Source organism: Chiloscyllium plagiosum, chromosome 17, assembly GCF_004010195.1.
Source record: "Chiloscyllium plagiosum isolate BGI_BamShark_2017 chromosome 17, ASM401019v2, whole genome shotgun sequence".
Lineage (NCBI taxonomy): Eukaryota > Metazoa > Chordata > Chondrichthyes > Orectolobiformes > Hemiscylliidae > Chiloscyllium > Chiloscyllium plagiosum.
In genome coordinates, this window is record NC_057726.1 from 659,777 (window position 1) to 667,931 (window position 8,155).

The 8,155-nt window shown below is 43.8% G+C and overlaps 1 protein-coding gene across 1 annotated transcript in view; it reads right to left on the reverse strand.

The window, feature by feature from the left end:
- utp4 (UTP4 small subunit processome component) overlaps window positions 1-8,155 on the reverse strand; it is a 70,810-nt gene that overhangs the window by 61,307 nt on the left and 1,348 nt on the right. The gene's annotated exons all lie outside the window — the stretch shown is intronic.

The window sequence follows — 8,155 nt, forward strand, 5'->3', positions numbered from 1 at the left end:
TGATTTGTTCATATATCTGGTTGTTGAATGTGAAATGTGTTGTGAGGCACAAGTCCAGTAGTTTAAATATGCCGTCTTTGTTGATAGGTTCAGCGTCCTGTTTTCTGTTCTGTATGTCCAGTAGGTTGGCTATTGTTTCTCTGGTTAGGGTTTTGTCAATCGAAGTGAACAGTGCCGTCACGTCGAATGATATCATGGGGTGGGGTTCAAGGGCAGAGGTGCAGGAAGCGGAGGAGATGCGCTGGAGGGCATCGTCGACCACGTGCGGGGGGAAATTGCCATCTTGGAAGGAGGCAGCTATCTGGCCTGATACCTGCCCTTCACCTCTTCATTTCTAACTGTCGCCATGACGTAGACTGCCTCAACCTGTCCACCACCACATCCCCCCACCCCCACTCAAACCTCCCACCCTCGCAACGTGCAGCCCTGGGGATTGTTGTTGAACAGACAAACATGAAAATGCAGGTTCATAGTTCCTTCAAAGTGGCATTGCAGGTGGAAAAAGGGTCGTGAAGAAAGCATTTGGTAGGCTGCCTTCATTGGTCAGAGCGTTGACTACTGAAGTTGAGACATCATTTTGCAGCTGTACAAGACATTAGAGTATTACACACAATCCTGATCTCCATGCTATATGAAAAATGTTATTAAACCAGGAAGGGGAGAGACAAAAATTACAAGGACGTTTCTGGGACTGGAGGGTTTGAGTTATAAGGATGCTGGAACTTTCTTCCCTGGCATTCCAGTGACTTTACAGAGGTTTATAAAATTTTGAGGGACATAGATAAGCTGAATAGTCAGGGTCTTTTTTCCAGGGGTAGGAGAGTCCAAACCAGAGGGCATAGGTTTAAGGTGAGAGGGGAAAAATTTACAAGGGACCTGAGGTGCAACTTTTTCACAGAGGATGGTGTATGTATTGAACAAGCTGCCAGAGGAAGTGGAGGAAGCGGGTACGATTACAACATTTAAATGACATTTGGAACATGAATAGGAAAGACTCAGAGGGAATTTAGGATACATGGTTGGCATGGATGAAGTGGACCAAAGGGTCTGTTCCTATGACTCTAGGTGGCACACAGAAGGCTTCTAAGTAAGAACCCACAGAGTTAAGGTAGAGGCATGGATAGAGCATTGACTGACTGGCAGAAGACAGAGTAGGGATAAAAGGGATCTTTCTCAGGATAGCAGCTTGTGACTAATGGAGTTCTACAGAGATCAGTGTTGGGACCACAACCGTTCACATTATACATTAGTAATGTGGACAGAGGAACTCAGGCTATTGTTGGTAACTTGCAGATAACACAAAGATAGGTGGAGGGACACAGGTAGTGTTGAGGAAGCAGGGTGTTTGCAGAATGACTTGGACAAGTGGGCAAAGAAGTGACAGATTGAATACAATGTGGTAAAGTGTGAGGTAATACATTCTGGTACGAAGAATAGAGACACAGACTATTTTCTAAATGGGGAAAGGCTTTGGAAATATGAAGCATAAAGGGGCACGAGTCCTTATTCAGAATTCTCAAAGTTAACATGCAGTTTCGGTTAGCCGTTAGGAAGGCAAATGTAATGTTGGCATTCATTTCAAAAGGGCTAGAAAACAGGAACAGAAATGTACTGCTAAGACTATACAAGGCTTTGGTCAGGCCACATTTAGAATATTGTGATCAGTTTTGGGCCTAGTATCTAAGGAAAGATGTGCTGGTGGTGGAGGGGGCCACGAAAATGTTTATAAGAATGATTCTAGGAACGAAGAGATTGTCATTTCAGGAACGATTCAGGATTCTGGATCTGTACTCAGAGTCACAGATGTACAGAATAGAAACAGACACAGACCCTTCGGTCAACTCGTCCACGTACTTCAGCTATCCTAAAGTAATCCGCGGGTAGTTCTCCTATAACACCATATTTGTGCTCCCATGAGACATGTTATAGAAAATCATGCAATAGAAAAAAATGGGGCCTATGGGAAAAACAGGGTTAGAACCTCCAATAATACGAGTAAAAATCAAATCAAAAATAACATTTAGTCTAACACAAACAAAAGTACAGTCAAAGTAAATTTTGACCTCTTGCAACTGACTTGTTGTATGGTACTGTATAGTGCAACGCATTAGAATTTTCATCTGATAACTTCCGATTGGCATCTACACCTGCTGGCTACACTACATTCTAGCCAGTCTTCGAATCCCATCGAATGGCAACACTGCACAAGTCAGATCCCAGAATGAAACCTGCCTAGATTGATCATGGACTGAATCTTAATTTCTTTTGCTATATGTCAGTTTTGTCAAGTTTTCAGAAGGTTTCACAGCATGATGCGCAGGGACATCTATCATCTTATTTTACAAAATCCACCTGATTTATTACCCAGCCCATCCTTTGGTGCCCCTCTCACATATTCTAGCACCATCATACACAGAACATAGAAAAGTACAGCACAGAACAGTCCCTTCAGCCCACGATGTTGTGCCAAGGATTATTCCTAATCTAAAATAAAATAAGCTAACCTACGCATCCCTCAATTCACTGCTGTCCATGTGCATGTCTAGCAGTCACTTAAATGTCCCCAATGTCTCTGCTTCTACCACCATCACTGGCAACGCATTCCATGCATTCACAACTCTCTGCGTAATGAACCTAACTCTGACATCTCTTTTATACGTTCCTCCTAATATCTTAAAACTATGATCTGTCGTGTCAGTCAATCCTGCTCTGGGGTAAAGTCTCTGGCTATTGACTCTATCCATGCCTCTCATTACCTTGGATACCTCGATAAGGTCACCTCTCTTCCTCCTTCTCTCCAGACAGGAAAGTCTGAGCTTTGTCAACCTCTGTTCATAAGGCAAGCTCTCCAGGACAGGCAGCATCCTGGTAAATCTTCTTTGCACCCTCTCCAAAGCCTCCATATCTTTCCTATAATAGTTGACCAGGACTGGACACAATATCCCAAGTGTGGTCTCATCAGGGCCTTGTAGAGCTGTAGTAAAACCTCGCAACTCTTAAACTCGATCCCCCTGTTAATGAAAGCCAAAACATCATATGCTTTCTTAACAACCCTATCCACTTGGGTGGCAACTTTGAGGAATCTATGCACTTGAACACCAAGATCCCTCTGTTCCTCCACATTGCCAAGAATCCTGTCTTTAATCCTATATTCAGCATTCCTGTTCAACCTTCCAGATGCACCACTTTGAATTTATCTAGGTTGAACTCTATGTGCCATTTCTCAGCCCAGCTCTGCATCCTGTCTATGTCGTGCTGCAGCCTGCAATAGCCCTCGATTCGATCAACGACACCTCCAACCTCTGTGTCATCTGCAAATTTACTAACCCATCCCTCAACCTCCTCATCCAAGTCATTTATAAAAACTACAAAGAGCAGAAGCCCAAGAACAGATCCCTGCAGGACACCACAAACCTCCAGCCAGAATACTTTCCATCTACAACAACACTCTGCCTTCTGTCAGCCAACCAATTCTGAATCCAGACAGCCAAATCTCCTTGTATCCCATACCTCCTGACTTTATGAATGAGCCTACCATGGGGAACCTTATCAAATGCCTTGCTGAAGTTCATATACTCCACATCACTGCTCGACCGTCGCCAACCTGTCTCGCCACCTCCTCAAAGAGCTAAATAAGATTTGTGAGGCACGACCTGCCCCTCACAAAGCCATGCTGACTGCCTTTAATCACGCTATGTTTTTCCAAATACTCATAAAGCCTACCCCTCAGAATTCTTTCCAAAACCTTGCTGACCACAGATGCAAGACTGACTGGTCTGTAATTGCCAGGGATTTCCCTATTCCCCTTCTTGAAAAGAGGGGCAACATTCGCCTCCCACCAATCCCCTGGTATGACTTTCATGGAGAGTAAGGAAGCAAAGTATACCATATGCCACTTCCAAAACAACTCCTCACTTCCTGGATATCCCAGAATTGACCAACATCCATGGTGCAGCACCATCTTTAAAAAGATATTGTGCACCCAGACAAGAACTGTCAATCCGGAGCTGCCCAAAACTGTTCCTAACATTGGCCCTAATTGTTGCAGACAATGGAAAATTGGTGCCCCTCTTTGTGGGCAGGGGACATGGAGATGCAGCTGATGGGGATAGGGTGGTGCAAAGGCAGGATATCCTTTTCTTCCAGGCCAGAGGACACCATTTTACTGGAAGCATGCCAACCTGGACCAGGGTTACCGTTCAGGCCAGTGCAGTCTCAGCTATCCAAAGGAATGCACAGAATGTAAGAAAATCAATGACCTTCTCCACTCTGCCAGTGAAAGTGCCACTATCTTTTTGTTGAAACCTCGCACTTACTCTATCTCTGCTACTGTACCCATGATTTCCTGCAAGATCTTCCCCGCTCTCTCTCATCCTCGCTGACATCTGACCCTGACTAACCCTGAATCTCTTCATAGCCTACTCTCACTCTCAGGATATCTCCACACATGCACCAAAACTAACAGTGTGCCATTCTTCTTTCTCTTCCTCACCCACCATGTGCAGTTTCCTGACTCTGACCATTCTGAGCAGCTGACTGACCATGTCCAAGCCTCTGTACTGGTACTTTTTCTGCAATTAGTAACTACAGCGATTAGTCACTGAAACAGAATCACATGAGTTTGTAGATATTCTTTAATATTTAAACATATTTTTTAAACGAGAGAAAAAAACTCTCAATACAAACAACAAAGCAAAATTTCAAAATGCTCCTCAACACTGTCCTTTTACGGTTAGTCAATTCCAGTGAAATTTCACCCTTATCTCAATTTTAAGCTTTTAAATTAACAGATTGCTCCCAGCCTCTTGTCCTCAGGTTGTAAAGACATTTTCACGGTGCTTTTTCAAGTCCATGAGCATAAACATTTCACAATACCTTTCATGAAACTCTTCATGAGAAGGTGAATGAGAGGACTGACCCCATGATGCTGAGGCAGAGTCCAGTTCTCCACACACAACACCTCGTGCTGGGGATGAGAACTGCTTAACAGCAAATGGGAGCTCACTTTACAAAACAAAACGGTTGGCTAATCACAAACTGCATTACAGACAACCTTTCTCCAATAGCCTTAAAATTATACCCCCTCGTGGTAGACATTTCCGCTATGGGAAAAACATTTCTGGCTATCCACTCTATCTATGCCTCTCAACATCTTGTAAAACTCTATCAAGTCACCTCTCATCTTTCTTCACTCCATTGAGAAAAGCCCTAGCTCTCTCAACCTTTCTTCATAAGACATGCCCTCTGGTCCACGCAGCATCCTGGTAAATCTCCTCTGCACCCTCTCTAAAGCTTCCACATCTTTCCAATAATGAGGCAACCAGAAACGAACACAATATTCCAAGTGTGGTCTAACCAGGAGTCTATAGAGCTGCAGTGTAACCTCGCAGCTCTTAAATTCAATCATTCGGTTAATGAAAGCTGACACACCATATGCCTTCCTTACAACCCTAACAACTTTGGTGGCAACTTTGAGGGACGTATGGACATAGACCCTAAGATCCCTCCGTTCCTCCACTCTGTCAAGAATCCTGCCTTAAATGCTGTATTCTGCAATCAAATTTGACCTCCCAAAGTGAATGACTTCACACTTTTCCAGGTTGAACTTCATCTGCCTCTCCTCAACCCAGTTCTGCATCCTGTCAATGTCCTGTTGCAACCCACAACAGCCCTCCACACTATCCACAACTCCACCAACCTTCATGTAATCAATAAACTTAACAACACCCCCTTCCACTTCCTCAATCAAGCCATTTATAAAAATCACAAAAAGCCGAGGTCCCAGAACCAATCCATGCACCACCACCCTCTATCTTCTATGGGCCAGCCAATTCTGTATCCAAGCAACCGGATTTACTTATCCAATACCTCCTTACTTTGAATGAGCCTGCCATGGGGAACCTTATCAAATGCTTTGGTAGGTCAATGTACATGACATCCGCTGCGTTACCTTCATCAACATCACAACCTCAAAGAAGTCAATAAAGGTTTGTGAGGCATGACCAGCCCCTCACAAAGCCAGGCTGACTATCTCCAATCAAGCTATGGAGGTTTGGATGTAGGTTTACTCGCTGAGCTGGAAGGTTTGGTTTCTGATGTTTCATCACCATACCGGGTAACATCATCAGTTAGCCTCCGGATGTGTTTAGGGTTCCTTGGGTTGGTGATGCCATTTCCTGTGGTGATGTCATTTCTTATTCTTTTTCTCAGGAAGTGGTAAATGGGATTCAAGTCAATGTGTTGTTGATAGCATTCCAACTGGAACTCTATCCTTCTAGGAATTTCCACGCATCTCTGGCTTGTCCTGGGATGTTGTCCCAGCTGAAATGGTGTTCTTCTTCATCTGTTTGTAAAGATACTAGTAAGAGTGGGTCATGTCTTTTTGTGGCTAGTTAATGTTCAAGGTTGCTGGTGGCTAGTTTTCTGTCTGTTTGTCCAATGTAGTGTTTGTTACAGTTCTTGCAAGGTATTTTGTAAATAACATTAGTTTTGCTTGTTGTCTGTAGAGGGTCCTTCAAGTTCATTAGATGATGTTTTACTGTGTTGGTGGGTTGTGCGCTATGATGCCAAGAGGTCGGAGTAGTCTGGCAGTCATTTCTGAGATGTCTTTGATGTAGGGGAGAGTGGCGAAGGTCTCTGGGCATGTTTTGTCTGCTTGTTTGGGTTTGGTGCTGAGAAATCGGCAGACTGTGTTCATTGGGGACCTGTTAGTTTTGAATACACTGTATAGGTGATTTTACTCTGCGCTGCATACTTCCTCTGTGCTGCAGTGTGTAGTGGCTTGTTGAAATAACTTTCTAATGCAGCTTCGTTTGTGGATGTTGGGATGATTGCTTCTGTAGTTCAGTATTTGGTCCGTTTGTGTTGTTTCCCTGTAGGCATTAGTGAGTTTTGAGAAGATTTGTAGCTCAGGTTGAGATTTTGGATGTAGGTTTGCTCATTGAGCTGGAAGGTTCATTTCCAGACGTTTCATCACCCTACTAGGTAACATCTTCAGTGGGCCTCAGGTGAAGCATTGCTGAAAATTCCTGCTTTCTATTTATATGTTTGGGTTGGTGATGTCATTTTCAGCAGTGAAGTCATTTCCGGTTCCTTTTCTCAGGGGTTGGTAGATGGAGTCTAACTCGATGTGTTTGTTGATAGAGTTCCCATTGGAATGCCATGCTTCTAGGAATTCTCGTGCATGTTTTTGTTTGGCTTGTCCTAGGATGGATGCGTTGTCCCAGTCGAAGTGGTGTCCTTGCTCATCCATATGTGAGGATACTTTTTGTGGCTAGTTGGTGTTCATGTATCCTGGTGGCTACGTTTTCTGCCTGTTTGTCCAACGTAGTGTTTGTTACAGTCCTTGCACGGTATTTCGTAAATTATATTAGGTTTGCATACAGATAACAAGCAAAGAAACCCAAGCATATAAATAGAAAGCAGGGATTTTCAGCAGTGCTTTGCCTGAGGCCCACTGAAGATGTAGACACTGGTTTGAAGTTCCCCATTAGCTGTTCGTTCTACTCCAACATCTCGGAATAGCAGTTTGTTGTTGTTTTCCCTCCTCTTTAGTGAATTTTATGATGATGTTACCTAGTATGGTAACAAAACATCTGTAACCGAACCTTGCAGCTCAGCGAGCAAACCTACATCCAGAACCTCAACCTGAGCTATAAATCTTCTCAAAACTCACAAACTATGATTTTTCAAATATTCATAAATCATGTCTCTCAGAATCCTCTCCAATACTTTGCCCATCATTGACATAAGACTAACTGGTCTGTAATTCCCAGGATTATCCCTATTCCATTTCTTGAACAAGAGAATAACAGTTGCCACCCTCCTAATCATCTGGCACTATTCCATTGGACAGTGGGGAAGCAAAGATCATTGCCAAAAGTGCAGCAATTTTTTCCCTCACTTCCTGCAGAACCTAGGGTATATACCGTCTGCAGTATATCCTCCTTAACATCAACCTGTTTTAGCATATCAGTGTGTCTCGTGCTGTCCTCAAAAACATTAAGGTCCCTCTCAATAGTGATTACTGAAGCAAAGTATTCATTAAGGACCTCCCCTACTTCCTCTGACCCCAGGCAGAAGTTCCCTCTACTATCCATGATTGTCCCTACCCCACGTCCTCCCCCTCCCCCCCCACGTCCTTCCCACCCCCCTC